The sequence below is a fragment of the Coenobita brevimanus genome, chromosome 85, assembly GCF_032717465.1.
Source record: "Coenobita brevimanus isolate Jiangsu-jjx chromosome 85, ASM3271746v2, whole genome shotgun sequence".
Classification (NCBI taxonomy): domain Eukaryota; kingdom Metazoa; phylum Arthropoda; class Malacostraca; order Decapoda; family Coenobitidae; genus Coenobita; species Coenobita brevimanus.
Window position 1 is genome coordinate 17,404,005 of NC_137038.1, and position 20,289 is coordinate 17,424,293.

At 42.0% G+C, this 20,289-nt stretch overlaps 1 protein-coding gene across 1 annotated transcript in view; it reads right to left on the reverse strand.

Annotated features, from left to right (window-relative positions):
• The window catches only part of LOC145410366 (epidermal retinol dehydrogenase 2-like), a 598,304-nt gene that overhangs the window by 299,011 nt on the left and 279,004 nt on the right, over positions 1 to 20,289 (reverse strand). The window lies entirely within an intron of this gene.

The window sequence follows — 20,289 nt, forward strand, 5'->3', positions numbered from 1 at the left end:
GTCATTAGAATGAATGGGTTAAATTCAGTGGAAATGTGATGATACTGTGGCCTCCCAGGGAGCAGTTCTGCAACTGTGACCAAACTACACCACAGTATTGAAAATGAGGAGTCATAAGGAGCCAGTGAAAGGAAGAGAAATGATATGACAATATGCCTTTGAATGTATTCTGTTCAGAAATACAATGTATAATTAGTCACCCTTATATTAGAACTGTAATACACTACAGTACCTGTAATACATTACAGTATCTGTAATACACTACAGTATCTACCTATTACCTGAAACCTTAATCCTGAAATGGGTGGCCATGAACAAATTGCCTCTATGTAGCCTTATCCCCCACTGCCCTCCCCCCAGCTTACACCCCCCTCTCCCATACAGAATACCTCTCCACTCCATCCCACCATCTCATCCTCGGCCTCCTCTTCCCTCTCCCCCCCTCCATCTCACTCACATACACTCTCTGTTAGTCTCTCACTCTCCATCCTATCCATATGGCCAAACCACCTCATTGTATTTCTCCTAATGCTTATTATCGCATCCACATCCACATCACAACACTCCTTCACTTCCTTATTTGTCAGTCTGTGTCTCCATGTAACTCCACATGCTCCTCTCAAATAACTCATTTCCACTGCTTTCAGTCTTGACTTCCGTCCTTCCAACAAGGTCCTAACTTTGTTTTCATACATTAGAGTTGGTATTACATTACTATCATGCAGTGACTTCTTTACTTCTATGCTGACTTCCCTATTTCTTATCACTGCTTTCAAAGAACCACCAATCTTTCTTCCCTGTTGTATCCGATCAAGCACTTCATCCCCTAAACTTCCATCCATACTCATCACACTACCCAAGTACTTAAATGCACTCACATTTTACATTTCCTCCTCATCCAACCTTACTGTGCATTCAGTGACTTCATTTCTCTCGAAGACTAAAACTTTACTCTTCCGTACAATCACCTTTACATTCCATTTCTTACACACTCTCCCAAACTCATTTACCAAGCCTTGCAGTTCCCCTTTGTCTTCAATTAACAATACAGTATCATCTGCAAACAACAGTACAGAGAGTTTCCAAAAGCTGTCCTCTCTCATTAGGGCTACTCCTACATCCACTGCCCTACCTTGTATCACTTTTTTATCCCCAACCATATACAGACTGAATGACCATGGAGACATGACACATTCCTGTTTCAATCCAACATTTAGATAGAAAAATTCACTCAGTTCACCATCCACATGCACTGCAGACACAGCACCCTTATACATACTCTTCATGGCATTCAACAATTTCCCACTTACTCCATATATTCTTAATATTTTTCACATTCCTTGTCTATCCACTCCGTCACATGCTTTCTCCAAATCCATGAAGGCCACATTCAATTTCGTTCTCTTCTCTAGCTTCTCTAGTAACTTTTCCACAAGAACCTAAGGATGAATATCTGATCTACAAAACCTCTTCCCTTCCTATAACCTCCGTGTTCTTTTCCATCTAATTCCTCTGTTATTTCCCTAACTCTGTCAATAAGTATCTTAATGTATACTTTTCCAATTACACTAAGACAAATGCCCCTATGAATACCACACACTTCTTTTTCCCCTTTTCCTTTGTCTATCTATCTATCTATAGCCCGATGCCCTAATCCCGCAAAGGGTGGCCGCAGACAAAACACCTCCAAGTCGCTCTGTCACCCACCATTTGACTACCCTCCCCCCAACTCACCCCCCCCTCCCTCATATACCTCTCTACTCCATCCCTCCACCTCATCCTCGGTCTACCCCTCCCTCTCCCTCCTTCCACCTCACCTACATACACCCTCTTAGTCAGTCTTTCATTCTCCATTCTCTTCACATGTCCACACCACCTCAGTGTATTTCTCCTAATCTTCTCAACCACATCCACATCCACCCCACAACGTTCCTTCATTTCTTCATTCGTCAACCTGTCCCTCCACGTCACTCCACATGCTCCTCTCAAGTAACTCATTTCCACTGCTCTCACTCTTGACTTGTTCCCCTCTTGTAAGGTCCACGCCTCGCTTCCATATGCCAGGGTAGGGATCACAATACTATCATGCAGTGACTTCTTAACTTCCATACTCACCTCCCTATTTCTCATCACTGCTTTCAGTGTACCAACAACCTTCCTTCCCTGCTGTACCCTTTCACGCACTTCATCCCCCAAAGTTCCATCCTTACTCATCACACTACCCAAGTACTTGAATGCACTCACATTCTCCATATCCTCACCATCCAACTTCACTGCACACTCTGTGACTTCATTCCTCTCAAATACCATAATTTTACTTTTGTTTACATTAACTTTCAGATTCCTCCTCCTATGCACTGTCCCAAATTCATTCACCTTTGTAAAGGGGAATAATAACCTGACTTCCATTCCTTCAGGACTTTACCTTCCTCCCAGGCCAATCTACACATCTTCCATATCCATTCTATTACTATCTCTCCTCCATGCTTCAGCATTTCACCACACACTCCATCAATACCTGGGGCTTTCCCCATTTTGACTTTCTTCATTGCTTCCACTTCTTCCATCATACTGATCTCTTCCTCCCTTCTCACCTCCCTCCTCCTCCCAGCCATTCCCCAGCCTTTTATACTCTCATTACATTCAACGTCTATGTCTAACAGCTCCTTCAAGTGTTCTCCATCTGCTCACTTTTTCTCCCTTCTGCACAATCAATCTACCATTTTTATCATTCACTCCCCTACTAACTTCTTTACCACCCTGTCAAATTCTACCTCCTTCCAGAACATTTTCTTAAATTCCCTTCATGTAACACTCAAATTCCTTAAAAATTCCTCATCCGCTCCCTTTTTACTCTCTCTCACTAACCTTTTTGCCTCTCTCCTCCTCTATACAGATAACTCTCTCTTCCATCTCTCAACTTCCTCTATGCCTCTACTTCCCATTCACTCACTATATGCTTTTTTGCTTCTTCTTTTGTACCAGAGTTTGTCTCACCTCTTAATTTCACCATGCTGTTCCTTGCATCCCCTTCAGGCCGATAATTTTCAACATATTTTTTTGGGGAGGGATATACCTCAGTACTACAAACTTAAAATTAAATCGAAATGCTTAAGTTTGCAGACCATCTGATATTTTTCAGTTTGACTGTACCAAAAAGTTGATATTTAATGAGGTATGTATGTTTAGTGATGGAAATGGGCGTTTATATAAAAGGCTTCACTTTCTGCCAATATGGACACACAACTCAAACTGTGACTAATAATCTGGCTATTTTACATTTTTGTTGCAGTATGCAGCACCCTTATCTAGACTGTTCCTACACCCTGTGGCAGGATTCAGGATGAAATATACTGCCTTGCCTTTATTCTTTTGGAAATGATAAAATCATCAAAATCTAAGTACAGTACCATTATGATTTAGTTTATGATCAATCAGGATCAAATTTAGAAATGGTCAATCAAACATACATAAAACAGTTTGAATTTTCAACAAAACTAGTCCAAGTTTTTCTTTCTTTTTATTTTCATGTTCAGCCTTATAAACCCAATGTTATTTTCTTTCATGTTAACCCGCGCCGTCCCGGCGACGTGAATTAACGTCCGCACATGATGTGCACTCATGTCCCGGCGACGTGAATTAACGCGGCAACATTGCAAGGTCCCTAATTTGCACAATTTTCAATTTTCCTGAGTGATTTCGCGAGTGATTTGTGGCACGTATACACGGGACACCTTCCTCTATTCCTCCACAAGATGCCAAGCAGGGACAATGCCTTACACCGCATAACCTCCCCCCCCCCCCGCATGCCATTGTCTCGGCAATTCACCTGTTACCAGTGACCTGGCCAATAAAGACATTCAGGGCCAGAGTGATTCCCCAATCGATGACAATGTGGAGGACAAAGTTTACATAGCATTAGAGGAAGAAACAGTCAGAAATGATGATCAGGTAATGTGGGAAAAAGGTCATGAATGGTGATGAGTTAATGAGTGAAACAATGCATTATTTATAATGCCTATATTACTGTTTGAAAACCAATATACTGTACTCTTGTACTACATATAAATTCGTACCAAGTAAATAAATAAATACTGTTTATGAGTGGATAAAATAGTTACCCTCCCATAGAACTCGTTTTCTTTGGTGCCAGCCTGTTAGAAAACCCAGTCAGGTAAGGAGGTACTTGTACCTAGATCGAGTATTTTAAACCTCAGGTGAGCGATTTCTCTATGAATTTTCGATGTTTCTCACCAAACGCGGATGTTTGTGCCAAAAAAAAAAAAAAAGTCCAAAAATGTCGGGACTGGGGCGTACCACTGCCCAGAAAACGTCGGGATGGAGCAGGTTAAATGTCACTCATCTTCCATAATATAACTATCTATTCTATCTATCTATTGCCAGACGCCTCAATCCCGTTCAGGGTGGCCACAAACAAATTGCCTCCACGTCGCCCTGTCCCCCGCCATTTCACTGCCCCGTTCCCAACTCACACACCCCTCTCTTATATACCTCTCCACCCCATCCCTCCATCTCATCCTCGGCCTCCCCCTCCCTCTTCCCCCCTCCACCTCACTCACATACACTCTCTTCGTCAGTCTTTCACCCTCCATCCTCTCCACATGACCAAACCACCTCAGTGTATTCCTCCTAACGCTTCCTATCACTTCCACATCCACACCACAACACTCCTTTATATCCTCATTCGTCAGCCTGTCTCTCCATGTGACTCCATAGGCTCCTCTTAAATAACTCATTTCCACTGCTCTCACTCTTGACGTGTGTCCTTCCAACAACGTCCAAGCTTCACTTCCAAACGTTAGAGTTGGTTTCACAATACTGTCATGTAGTAACTTTTTCATTTCCATGCTCACTTCCCTGCTTCTTATCACTGCTTTCAAGGAACCAGCAACCTTTCTTCCCTGCTGTACCCTTTCAAGCACTTCACCCTCTAAATCTCCATCCTTATTCATCACACTACCCAAGTACTTAAACGTACTCACATTTTCCAATTCCTCACCATCCAACCTCGCTGTACATTCACTGACTTCACCTCTCTCAAAGACCATTACTTTACTCTTCCCTATATTCACCTTTAGATTCCGTTTCTTACACACTCTCCCAAACTCATCCACCAAGCCTTGCAGCTCCCCTTTGCCTTCACTCAACAACACAGTATCATCTGCAAACAACAGTACAGGGAGTTTCCAAACACTACCCTTTCTCACCAGGGCCACTCCAACATCCACTACCCTACCTTGTACCTCTTTTATTATCCCATCCATGTACAGATTGAACAACCATGGAGACATGACACACCCCTGTTTCAACCCAACCTTCAAAGAGAAAAATTCACTCATTTCACCATCCACACGCACTGCAGCCTTAGCACCATCATACATACTCTGTACAGCATTTAACAACTTCCCATCTACTCCATATGTTCTCAATACTTTCCACAATCCCTGTCTATCCACCCTGTCATATGCTTTCTCCAAATCCATGAAAGCTGCATACAACTTCTTTCCCTTCTCCAGAAACTTTTCCACTAAAGATCTAAGACTGAATATCTGATCTACACAACCTCTTCCCTTCCTAAAGCCACCCTGTTCTGCCCCAACTAATTCCTCTGTTCATTCTCTAACTCTGTCAATAAATATCATACCATACACTTTTCCTATTATACTAAGAAGACAGATGCCCCTATGATTACCACACACTTCTTTTTCCCCTTTTCCTTAGTACAAGGGAATAATTATACCTGACTTCCAATCCTCCGGGACTCTACCTTCCTCCCAGGCCAATCTTCACATTTTCCACATCCATTCTACTACTATCTCTCCCCCATACTTCAGCATTTCACCACACACTCCATCAATTCCTGGGGCTTTCCCAAATTTAACTTTCTTCATTGCTTCCACAACTTGTATCCTACTGATTTCTTCCTGTCTTCTCACCTCCCTCCTTCTCCCAGCCATTCCCCAGCCACTGATACTTGCATTACTTCCATCCTCTATGTTCAACAATTCCTTAAAGTGTTCTCTCCAACTGGTCACTTTTTCTCCCTTCTCCACTAGTATTCTACTATTTTTATCTTTCACTCCCCTGCTAACTTCACTTCCACCCTGTCTTACTCTTTTCAGCTCTTTCCAGAACATTTTCTTACAGTCCCTCCACTTTACACTCAAGTTCCTTTCAAATTCCTCATCTGCTCTCTTCTTACTCTCTCTTACTAATCTTTTCACCTCTCTCTTTCTTTCTACATGTAACTCTAGTCTTTCTCAACAGAACATAACGTGTATTTCCCCCCCACACACACACACACACTTGCATTCCATCATAAAAACCTTGATCTAAAAATATACAGATTCCAACATACGTTATGCACAGAATATAAACATTTATTCAACATGTCAAACATGAGCAAACATGGCTTTTTTTTTTCTCCATTGTGTCAATAAATTTGTTCAGAATTGCCTTCAGATCAAGACTGTCAGGTCTCCTAGAATGAACACTCAGACTTACTGTGTGGTTTGGCCGGTTGTGGGTCATTATGCTCCTCAAGTAAGTTTTGATGCGCCTCACAGTACTGAAAGCACGCTCACTAATTGCGTTTGATGCAGGCATAACCAAACAAGACCGAGGAAGCTGTACCACCTGGCTCATCAGACTACACTGCCCATCACTAAGACTCCAAAGCTGGTTGACTACATTGGGGAGGCTATAGCCCCCCTAGAAATTATGGCACTGCCCTTTCATCTTCTCTTCATCCCACACATCACCTCACATGCTGCATAGAATTTTTCTCTGAATATCTTGCACACACTCGTAAGCTGGTGGGCTAGGGATCCCAGATCCATTGCCTGGACCTGGGATTGTGCAGTGAGTGGGACCTGTGCTGTGTCTGTCCCCATTTATTAATACTGAAGGTGACAAAACAAAAAAGGTTTCAAAGCAAGCCTGAGGACAGTAAATCACCCATGGGGATGAGGGTGGGTTCATGGAATGTGGGAAGTTTGAGGGGAAGAGCAGGGGAAGTCGTTGAGGCATTCAGTAGGAGGTGGGTGGATGTGGCGTGTTTGCAGGAAGTCCGGTACAGGGGTGGATCAGCCAGAAAGATTGTTGGGAAGGACTGTTGCTATAAGTTGTTTTGGCAGGGGGGGACAGACGGATATGGAGGTGTTGGTGTGATGGTTGCGGAGAAATGGGTGGAATATGTTATGAATGTTTTGAGAGTAAGCGATAGGATATTGGTAGTGAAAATTCTGTTGGGAAGAAAGATAGCTGTGATTATATCGGCATATGCTCCACAGGCAGGATTGGATGAATCAGAGAAAGATAGATTTTGGGATGATTTAATACGTGTAGTGGGTGGTATGCAGGATGATGAGATAGTGATTTTGGGAGGGGACTTAAATGGTCATGTAGATGAAGCACCACAAGGTTATGAAGGAGTGCATGGGGGATGTGCATATGGTCTAAGGAATGCAGAAAGGGAAAGGATACTCGAGTTTGGGGAGGCAACGGACATGATTGTGTGCAACACATATTTTAGGAAAAGAGACAGTAGGTTAATTACGTATGAGTCTGGGGGAAATAGCAGTCAGACAGATTATTTTCTGGTTAGGAGGGCCGACAGGAGGTTAGTGAGGGATGTTAAAGTTATAGGAAGTGAGGAGTGTGTGCAGCAGCACAAACTATTGATTTGTGATATGGTGCTTAAAGAACAAGTGATGAAAAAGAGGACTTATGTACCTAGGAGGAAAATATGGAAGCTAAAAAACCAAGTAGTAAGGGATGCCTTCTATAGCGAGTTGAGGAGAGTGGTGGCTGAACAGGGAGCTGTAGACAGAGGCGTTAATGAACAGTACAGAGCCCTCAAGAACAATTTCTTGAGAGTTACTGATGTAACATGCGGCTGGACAAGAGGACCACCAAGACATAAAGTAACTTGGTGGTGGGATGAGGGTGTAGAAGCTGCAATTAAGGAGAAAAGAAGGCTTTTCCGGGAATGGAAGAAGGGTGGTAGCAAAGGGGAATATTTGGCTGCCAAGCGTAGGGCTAGGAGAGAGGTATACAGGGCAAAGTCTGAGTCACAGAGACAATTACTTGATAACCTAAATCATGGGGAAAGGAAAAATATATTTAGGGTGGCATGTCAGGTGAAGAGGGATAATCGGGATATCATAGGTGAGCAGTGTGTGAAGAATGATGAAGGAAGGGTAGTGGTGAACAGTGAGGATATTAAAGATGCATGGAGAGAGCATTATAACCGGTTGTTGAATGAGGAGTTTGACTGGGACAGGGAGGTTTGGAGCCAGCAGATCCAGTGTCTGGCCCTTGGCCTTTGATTGATACTGCTGCTGTGAGTGAGGCAATAGGCAGGATGAGGGTGGGGAAGGCAGCAGGTGTGTCTGGGTTGACTGCCGAAATGTTGAAGGCCTCAGGCGATATAGGGATGAGTTTAGTCACTGACCTGATAAATAGGATTATTTATGAGTGTGTTGTCCCAGATGATTGGCTGAGGAGTGTAATTGTAAAGGTGTATAAAGGGAAGGGTGATGCCCTGGAAAGAGGAAATTATAGAGGTATAAAGCTTTTAGATCAGATAATGAAGGTAATGGAGAGAGTTTTAGAAGGTATGATTAGAGAAAGAGTGAATATTGATGAGATGCAGTTTGGGTTTATGCCAGGTAGGGGGACCACTGATGCCATATTCATTGTTCGACAGCTTCAGGAAAAATATATTGGTAGGAGAAGGGATCTTTATTTTGTTTTTGTTGATTTGGAAAAGGCCTTTGACAGAGTCCCTAGAGAGGTGGTGAAGTGGGCAATGAGAAAGCTTGGCTTGGAGGAGTGGCTGGTTAGGGTGGTTATGGCCATGTATGTGGGTGCTCACACCCAGGTGAGAGTGAATGGAGATTTGAGTGATGAGTTTTCTGTGAATGTTGGTGTGCATCAGGGGTCAGTCTTGAGTCCCATGTTGTTTATCATGGTACTTGAAGCCCTTTCACGTGACTTTAGAAACGGACTCCCGTGGGAGTTGTTGTATGCTGATGATTTGGTGTTGATTGCAGAGAATGAAAGGGAGGCGGAGGAAAGGTTTAGGAAGTGGAGAGATGGTATGGGGCAAAAGGGTTTAAGGGTAAATGCAGATAAAACAAAAGTGATGATATCTAGGGTTGGTGGCGGTACTGTCAAAGACGAGGGAGAGTGGCCATGTGCAGTTTGCCACAAGGGCGTGGGAAGTAATTCCATCTTGTGCGGTGTGTGTGATAAATGGGTGCATAAGAGATGTAGTGGTATCAGAGGTAGACTGCGAGATAATGCTGATTTTATGTGTACGGCGTGCCGGGGTGAGCAGGTGGAGATCGTCAGACGTGAAAGGATTGAACTTGCTGGTGAATCTCTTGAGTGTGTGGAAGAGTTTTGTTATTTGGGAGACATGTTGTGTGCTGGAGGTGGGGCTGGAGCTAACTCTGTGGCTAGGGTGAGAAGTGGTTGGAAGAAGTTCAGGGAGCTCTTGCCTCTCCTGACATTGAGAGGGCTCTCCCTACGTGCTAAGGGGTCTTTGTATGCAGCATGTGTTAGGAGTGTAATGCTGTATGGCAGTGACACCTGGGCAGTGAAGGAGGAAGACATTCGCCGGCTCAGACATACAGAAATGACAATGATTAGGTGGATGTGCAGTGTGTCCCTGCATCCAAGGCCTGGAGGGGCTGGGTTTACAATGGAAGAGTTGAGAGGTAGGATGGGACTGGAGTGTATTGGTGTTGTGATGAGGAGAGGTAGATTGAGGTGGTTTGGACATGTGGAGAGGATGGGGGATGATAATTGGGTGAGGAAGGTGAGAAGTGTTAATATTGGGGGTGGGGTTATGAGGGGTAGACCGAGAAAGACATGGGACGAGGTCATTAAGTGTGACCTTAGGGTTAAGGGACTGAACAGGGAGGCTGCAATGGATCGTGCAGCGTGGAAAGCCGCCATTAGGTGACCAAGGCCGACACATGCAAGCATGTTGGAGCCTTTAAAAACGAAACGAACGAACGAAACGAACACCTTCCACATCCCCTAATTGCTCCAAATCATAATTACCAAATCGCTCCTCCACTTCTTTCTTATATTCTGCCTTTTTTCCAACTTCTTGCAACCTTTCTACCCTCCACGTATGGAATACTTCCTCCTGTCCTTCTCTCCTTATATGTATCCATCGCATTTGTACCTTGACTTTCACCACCACAAAGTGGTGGTCAGAAAGTCCACACCCTCAACCTCTGTATGCTCTTGCATCCATTACACACCTTCTCATTCTGTCGGCCACACATACATAATCAATCACTGCCTTCCATTAATTCAGTTCACCACCCACCGTTCTCATCACTCACCACACATACCTGTGCATCATTTTGTGTCTAAAGAGAGTATTGGCTATCATCAACCCCCTCCCTGCACAACTGTCCACTAGAGCACTGCCATTCTCATCCACTTCTGCAGGCACACACCACTCACCAACTACTCCATCCACCTTCAAATTCCCTATTTTTCCATTCATATCTCCGATTAGAAACACTCTCTCATTCCTCTCAAGCTTTTCCAAGCACACTTCCACATTTGCCCAAAACTCTCTTTTCACTTTCCTTGCATGATCTTCCATTGGCACATATATATACAATACACACAATTACCCACATTCGTATTCCTAATTTCAATCTTACTCACACAATCCTTGAACTAACTGATCCATACTCTCTTATCTTCTCCAACCATCTATTGTACACAACAATATATTCACCCTCACTTGCCCTCTCATTCTCACCTACTCCTGCACATATACTCCATCCATACTCCCTCTCTCTCACACTCCCACCTCCCCATTTTGTCTGTCACTCCACATATGCCCACTTTTGCACCTTCAAGTATCTGTACAAGCTCTTTCTCTTTCACCTCATCATTTGCAACCCTTACATTTCATGCAGCAATCTGTACCATGTCCTTTGTCATGACCTGTTGGTATGTCCTGGTCTGAGGCATTTTGTCTTTTTAGTTAGTTGTTTTCCAGGGAGGGGCACTAGCCCTCCGTCAACCCATTTGTTAACGTGTAGGGAGCACGTACTGGTTGGTTACAAAGTTACCACCCAGCATATTAAATGATTTCCTGGTTTACAGGAAATAATCTGGCTTGTCACTCACTGTAGACTTACCCTGAAACAGAATATGAAAACAATAAGTGAGTAGATGATAGGCATCCCCACCGACCACTGCAAGACACACGGGAGCAAATAAGCCCCTTGTACAAAGTAGCAACGAAACAAGCCACATAGTAAGGCAGATTTAACCACCGTAAAGCTGATTTTACAAAACTATGCAGTAATAAGGGTAGTTCCTGACTATTGACAACGTCCCAAGATAGGACTGTCGATGTGCCATCCAATCCAGGTGTGAGTGTCGTCACCTCAGCAAACATCAACTTTTTTTTTTTTCTTTTAGTTTAGCACTTTGTTGTTTGAACCCTGCCTTCCAATTTTCTCTTCTGGGTTTTGCTCTGAATTTATAAGTTTTCAAGATGTTTTCTGGGTAGTTTTTCCTTTACCAAGTGATGCCTTTTAGTGTAAAAGATGTACATACCTCAACAGTGACCTAGCATCCAGTACAGCAATTACATGACAACAATGCCTTACTGGATTAATTACATACTGAACAAATAGTGAACCTTACAGGGAAAATTATATCCGACAAGACTAATTCAAGGCAAAATATCCCTAGAATGTTGTAAACAATGACAGGCAAACACATAAAAATGCAGTTTAACATATGTATTGAAACACTTACCATGAGAATATTGTGTGGCATGATAAACAGGGGCAATATCAGTACACCAGTCCTGTATGAGACAGCCCTAGCAAGTATTCACTATGTATGGTGGGTGTTAGTGCTGAAGTGGTGACTTGCGGAGATGTATGAGGACTACTGGGCCCCAAGGAGGACTACTGGGACTTGGGGATAGGCCCTGAAGTCTCTGCCCAGAGTCGGACACACACGTAACGTAAAAAGGTAAAAAGAAGAAAACAAAACAATGGTACTGTCCACCACACGGTGATGCTGCAGGAGAGCCCCCATGCACAGAAATTAAAACTATACTTTTCTCCCGATACACTAAATATCACTGTGATAGATTTGAAGAGTTAGCACCATCCTCAGACATCTACAGAGCTGATGCAGGGAACTGTGGGATGCAGAGCTTTATCTTGCCTTGCCTGGGACAGCTTTAGGATGGTACAGGACTGATTCCTCACCTGTGCCCTAGTTGAGGAACCCCGACTGCAGAATGGATCTGACACTGACGTGCCCAAGGCAGGGACGCACTGCTTTGGTATCACACCCACATTATCTCAATATGGCCGCCCATACTGCAGTCAAGAAGAGACCACTGATCATATCTTAAGAGTCTGCCCACGCATCTATTCCATGCATGCACAGAAGAGGGATCAACTGTCCAAGATTGGTGTTCATCAGCTCCCTCTTTCCTGTCTATCAGGGGCTGTTGGATTATGGGACAACATCCATGGAAGAGTGCTCTGCCTCACCACTGCCTGCATGGGGGCAAAGAGTGTCCCACCACTAGTACATACATGTATCATGATGAGAGAGCCAGAGCAAATGGGGTCTCCTGTCTGAACAGTGCTTATTACATCACCAAGAAGCAGAAGAAAAAGAGATTTTTAACGATGTAGAAAAACATAGTTTTGAAGATATCAGTTGCACAACCTCATCAGTTTTACATGCAAACCGAGGCAAGTGGCCACCTCCCATACTGGAATTTCAAGTTGTTTTGGTTCCAAAGCCAATCTGTCACTACCATAATCGTTCATCCCTACTAACCTAACCTTGTATGACCTTACCTAATTCAACCTAACCTAACTGGAACACCCTGGGGATGTATGAATTTAGGTCTGAATCAATCCACTGTCCTCAAACCGTAGGATGCCACCACAGACATCAACAAACCTAATTTGGTACTCTTTGTTAACATACACATTACTACGGCAGAATTTGAGTGCCATAAATGAATTATACAATTATTAAGGGTAATACCTGCCATAAAATTTTCATCATTTATTAGCAATCGGATATATTTATGTGAAGCTAAAGAACGTGGTGAATGTTTTTAGCATATCCAATAGAGCCAGGATTCTGGGAGGCTTGAATGATGAGTGAATGGAAGTGTGGCCCACTGGATTGGGCAAAATTGGGCTGTCTGGACACTGCAACTCCTCACCCTGCCCTAGGGTGGGAAAGGAAGTCCAGATGATGATGATGATGATGATGATGATGATGATTAGCAAGAGCTCTCCTGTAGTTTGTCTCAATATGCTATTATGGCGTTACGCTGGAGAGCACAGGGAGACCGATGCTCAGTGACTTCACACACACACATAATTCTGAATGACCGCTGCACCTCTTCTGGCCAGTGCATTTTCTCATTGGTTGCAGCACCTCTCCTGGGACTTCCCAGAATAATGTACCCTTTCCCCCCCAAAAGGTTCATGCATGTATGTGGAAGCAAATTGGATTAAGGTAAATATTCCATACTAATTTCTTTTTTACATAATATTTTCAGTATTTGCCATATGAAAGGTGATTAGTACTAAAGAAGCACATGCCAGACACAATGCCACTGAACCATGTTTTTGCTGTGGGAGTGAATCAATCATTTCTTCTTGCCTTCCATTACTGTGAGAAACCTTGGTTTTCTAAGGCTTAATCCTAGTGCTTATCAATATTAATCCCTACATATTCTAAGATACCCTATATTATTTTTTAACAGATAAAGTTAACTTAGTTTTTTATGTGTGCCACTACTTCGTATTTCTGCTTGCTTGGTTCTGCTCCTGTGTACTTAACCTTGTACCTTTTTATAATCATACAGTAAAATTTTTTTGATGTCTCAAGGTGTGTGCACACTGGTAGTACTTGCTTTCATTTAGCTGCTCTGTCAGTCACTTCACTGTCAACTGTGGCCACTACTTTAGATGTTGTCACAGCCTGATACTCACACTGCTTTTAATATTCTAGATGGACCTATGCAGAAGTGCTATGCTGTATTCTTGCCCTCAATGACTTGTATCCAGCTAGGCCGATGGTATGAAATGGATTACAGTATTGCAATGGACACTGATTTGGTTTTAATGTATTTATTTTTTATTACCTTTCTGCAGTATCTTATGACAAGATGTTCCCTGGATGTGCACTATGAGTGAATATCAGGTAAGTACTATTCTGCACTCCTCTCTATGTGTGTATTATTAATCATTATAGTCCAAACCATCCACCTTTTTCCAAAAATGTATCTTGTATTAAAAGTATCATGTACAATACTTAGCAGAGTAACACACCCAAGAACTCTTAAGTATAACATAACTGTTAATCCTCTCGTGCACGGTAAGTTTTGGTAAGCATTCTGGTGCACGATTTTATTCCACCTCCCTCTCTGCCAGTTCCCCCACCCACGAGCATATGAAAACATGTATTCTCACCTTATTTTCACCACCCAAACATACATATATTGCCATGAAACCTACATCATCTTATTTGCCGATGTTTGTTCTAGCTGGAAAAAAAAAAAAAAAGTACACACAGAAGTACATTAGGCTGGTGTGAATAAACATTTTGGAATGTCAATCTCACTTCCCAACATCATAGTTCGAATGTTTTCCATCATACAGAAAACTGTTATTAGATGTTTAGAAAGAGAATTTCATCAGCTTTCTAATAAACTTTGTTGATTTTTTATAAGATTTTTAGCTTTCGAGAAAATAGCTAAAAACTATAAGTCATTTCCTACAGGTAACTGATTTTTGTTCTGGGAGCTCTAGCACAAAAGTTTTCTCCCAGAGGTTATGTTTTTATTTCATAATCTTGTGCAGAATTTCATGGGCTTTCTCATGACATCCGCAGATTTTTCATGCACCTCATAGTTTCCGAGTAAATCACAAAAAACTACTGGGTACCCACACCTGTGCTGCACTTTCATCATGCACGCACAGTAACCGTTATATTCAAGCCTACGTAAACGATTTTTTATCAAACATATTACATTATTATTTCATGTACATTCATAGAATTTTATGTGCTCTATCATGGTTCTTTCAGGAAATCGATACGTCCAATACTTTTCGAGTAAACGGATGAAATGTAGAATACTCCTCCTAGCGCACTGCATATTTTTACTGCAAGCATGATAAAAACATTCTCTTCCCTCACCTCTACCAAAAAAGTATGCTCCCAAAGGCTGTTTTTTTTAAATGTCATGTACATACATAGAATTTTATGTGCTTTATCACGGTTCTTTCAGGAAATCGATACGTCCAATACTTTTCAAGTAAATGGATGACAAAGGTACAATACTCCTCCCGGCGCACTGCATATTTTTACTGCAAGTGAGATAAAAACACTCGCTTCCCCTGCCTTTACCTAAAAAATATGCTCCCAAAGGCTTTTTTTCTTTTTTAATGTCATATACTGATGTTGATTTTTATGTGCTTCCTCATGATATTGTCAAAACATCAACGCGACTATAGTCTATTTGATTGACCTGTGCAGCTGAGATGTATTTGGCAAGTACGGTGTGTTTGTTACACGGCTGCTGATTGGCTGCCGATGATGTCACTGAAGTAAATGCAGGCATGTATTGTTGTGCAACATGCGACGTAGATGTACACCGTGGGTGGATATTATAGCACAACATGCGGACGTGGGTGTACACCGCGCATGGATGTAGGGCAGCATGTGGACGTGGATGCACACTGTGGGTGGATAATTTATTTCAAACGTCACTCATCGTTTTATGAAACTTTATAATCAACTTCTATTTTCTTTGATAGCAGTAAACTTTCAAAGCTAATTTTGACCTCTTCAGCTTCGGAAATTATTCCATATTTAATCCAGCAGCTTGTATTGAAGGCTGTTTAAAAATATAAATATAAATGTGTTAAAATTAGAAGAGGTGTAGATTTAAATCATCGTTGGCCAATCAGCAGCCGCGATTCAAACACATCCTACTCGGCCCATGCATATCAGTTGCACAGGTCAATCAAATAGACTAGAGTACCTGGACAAAAAAGAACAATACACCTCCTAGCGCACTGTCAATTTTTCCTGCCTCACTCACACCAACATATTTCCACTCACTAGGTTTTATTTTGTTTTATTCAAAGTCTACATGTAAAATATCATAAGGTTTTTGATAGTGCTCTCAGCAACTCGACATGACCACTGGTCTTTTTGCTAGGTACTGATGCTGAAGCTGTACTTTCATGTCATATATGCATAATTATGTAGAAAACAATGCTTATTTGTGTGAAAAATATAGAAATAGGTCTATGTACAAACCAACAAAATACAGATAACTCACTTCCTCCAGAGGTGTTCAGCTGCTGGCAGGACTTTGAAAGGGTTTGAAGGTGAGGAGTTATGTAGTGTGTGTGTGTGTGTGTGTGTGTGTGTGTGTGTATTTACCTATTTGTATTTACCTATTTGTAGTATACAGGAATTGAGCAATGCTCGTGTTGTCCTGTCTCCATATCCACATTTATCAAGTCTACCTTTACACACATGAATGTGTAGTGCCACACATTTGATATTCATGTATGTGTTTAGTAGTACTGTAATTTTAAGTTAGATAGGGTGTAACCTGAATATTAGTTTATAAGTTCCTACCCTAAGTAGTAATTCATATATTAATAATTACTGTAGGGCTAACTCTATTTTTATATGTATGTATCTCTGTATCTATGCAGTGGGTGATGTAATTGTAGATGTTGAGCTATGGGAATTCCTTAATCAAGCCGAGTAATGAAAGACACATGCGAGCCGCTTATCCCCTCCCTTTGTGCGTCATTGCCGGGCGCCGAGTTTAAACGTTAAACAGAGTAATGATGAATATACAATTCTTTCCGTAACCTAGTTGTGAAATGCTTGCTAATGAAACTGCTAGAACACAAGTATGTAAGATTAGCAGTCCAAAAGGGCCTAAATCATGTCATTTGTGAGGATTTAAAGTCCCGTTTATCTTGGCCGTCACTAGATGGCATGAGCTGCTTTCAGATTCAAATTGAAATAGTGATAGAATCAGTATCTAATTTAAGTAAGGATAAATCCCAAATTTTCCCCAATTCAATCAAAAGTCTTGTCGTCATGGGTACACTGCTAAATAAATTGTAAAGAGAATTGAAACCCACCATATTTCAAAAATATAATCTCATTTGAGCTAGCGGTGGCGTCCTTTAGTGCCCGACATACCCCACTTGCTGCCCAGACATCGTGTGTAACAGACGTTCGTTTAGGTGAGTCGTCCACATTTCTTCTTCCTCCCCCTCTTTTTTCTTTGTTTAATCCTTACTTATTATGAACTATGAAGTAATATTGTTGAGAGTTTGCGTAGTGACTTGCTGCCCAGACATCGTGTGTAACAGACGTTCGTTTAGTTCCCCAGACACCGGCGACGACCGTGTGAGCACGCCATTATTCCCAAGTATTGCCCATAGACTTTTACACTTACACTTGCACCACTCACGAGTTATTATTACAAACCGAAGGTATTTGATGTGTTATTAATGATTCTATCAAGTGAACTTTTTTTTTTTGTAGATAAGGAATAGAAGTATAAAAGTGATATGTTCTGTAACGGAAAGGAAAATTCAAATTCATCAACTGTTCTCTTTCTTTAAAATTAGTTTATTAGAAAAATTATAATCAGGAGCGTGGAAGGGAACTTACTGATTGTGAGCAATAATGTGATATTTGAGTTGTACCTCGAGGCTAAACAAGCCCGAGTGATTGAGGTGTTCCTGGTGATTGTATTTCTTTTTTTTTTTTAATTATTCCTCGAGGCTAGACAGGCCCGAGAGATTATATATTTCTAGTGACTATATAACATTGTTGATGATGAACTGTAAATAATACTGACTTGGTGTGGGAATCGAGAAAATTACATGGAGAATATATTATATGGGTGAAAGATGAACACAAATAACCATTCTTATTGGTTCGAGGCTATGCCAGCCCGAACAGACAATTCATACCCGTAAAAGTGTCCCTGTCTTGAGGCCATTGTTGAGCCCAAGAGTAACGGCCAAAAAGAAAGTAAAGTACAACAACTCCATACCTCGCATATACCAAATTGTTCGTCTGGTAATAAGGTTAGAGGAATGAACACCCAAAAACCTTGGTAACATTTACTATCTTCTCTCATACTAAAATGGGTCATGTAATTAGAAGAAAAAGAATTGTTTTTTTGTGGAAATTAACAATTATTAAAGTAAAGTATATATCATTTTCTTTTCTTTATTAGTATACCTAATCAAGGAAATTACGTCCTCAAGCCAAATTCACTCCCCTTCCAATTCAAGATTCCTTCGCTGAGGGAACGACGACCACCTGTGGTACCGACTAAATCTAAGCTCGGCCAAAAACTACAAACGCTACCATAATATTTCATAAATATTTACTATAAACTGTTATACTAAGTCGAGTACCACTTGTATATCCATGGATGAGTTCATCAGTACCCACAACAGGTAAGAATATAAATACCACTTCTTTACCATTACACTGGTGAATACCGGTGGGATAAATATCACTCAGCTTTACACTGGTGTCAGCCAGTTGAATAAAAATTCTTATTATTACACTGGTGTCAACCGGTGGGATAATATTTTCATCATTACACTGGTGTCAGCCAGTAGCATAAAAACCATTAACCATTACACTGGTGAATACCGGTGGGACAACATTCATAGCTTTACACTGGTGGCAGCGGTGGGATACTCATCGTTCCCAAATTAGTGGCGTTGGTGAGAAAGTGAAGGGAAGCGAAGCGCAAAAAGTAGAGAGGATGTTAAGGGTAGCATTGGTTGATCATTCCCAAATACCTCCGTAACGCTATTTTCAGAACATCCTGGTAGTAATGAAGTTCAAATAGTGTACTAGTTGGTATTACCCCTGGGGAAGGGGGGAAAGAATACTTCCCCAGTATCCCTGCTTGTCGTAAGAGGCGACTAAAGGGGGCCTTTTTATCTCCAGTCTGTCTCCTTACTGTCCTCTTCTGCTTTTCTGTCCTACCTCTCGTCTTGATATTTCCATGTTTTCTAAGCTTAGTGCTAATTCTTCACTTTTCCTTCTTTCCAGCTTAGAATGTTAAGGGTTAGGTAATTATATGTTCTTTAAACAAATATTACCCAGAGACAAACATACACAAAACATCATACACTGTCTTGGGCAATACTTCATCGACTTTGGGACGTCACGAGGTATCGTCCTGGACAACGGAGGAGAGCACAGAAGGTTGGAGTCAATAGCTTGGTGTGGGAGAAAAAAGAGACCATACAGCCAGGTACCTGTAGAAAACTGAATGCCAAATGGGACGGCCCGTATAAAGTGATTGAAGTGCTGCTTGATGGAAGTGTTTACATAATTGAAAATGTATTTAGTGGAAAAAAAATAAAAAGGGCTGCTGAAAAGGTAAAACCATATTACGGTACCAAGGAATGGCTCTTAGAACCGCTGCAGCAGGAGCTCGCCCCGGAGCCCGAAGATGAATGATTGCCACCGCGAGTGAGGAATGCCCCTCGGAGGCTCATAGAGGAGTGTTAGAAAAGTGGATAAGTGCATGTGACGAATGTTGTGAAACATAACTGCTTAAAGTTATGTTCCGGGTGGACTCATCCCCGAGGAGAGGGTGTAAAAAGAAAAAGAGTGAAGAGTTCCTGTTGGAACCGGGAAGTGCCTTACTTCGAGGGGAGTGATCAATCCCCTCACCTTACAGTTAGCACGGTTTGTGAGGTAGTGGAGTCTTCAGGACAGAATGAGCGCTCACCTCTCGCGGGTGGAAAGCTGGAAACGAAAGGACTGAGTGAATGTGATTGTGAATGGAAGAGTGTAAGGAAGCGCCTCCCGTGGTGATCTCAATCTCGAGAGACCCTGTCGAGCTCAGGTGAGCGACAAGCTATCCTCCAAAACCTGAGGCTGACTGGGGCATAAATTCCCTCATAACATCTCGAGTAAGGAGTGATCATACCTCCTAATGTAGTGAGTAAGCGACCTTCCGAGGTACGCATCAGGTGTTTAATGTGGACCGACAGGTGCCACCGATTGTGGGGAAAGGTATTCCAAATTCAAAGTGTTTATAGCAGTTATCAGAGTAACAACATTCCATCCATGCACATATCATAGAAAATTGACTTGGGTAAAATTTGTTTTCCGAACGTGGGAGCCGTGTAGTGCCACACATTT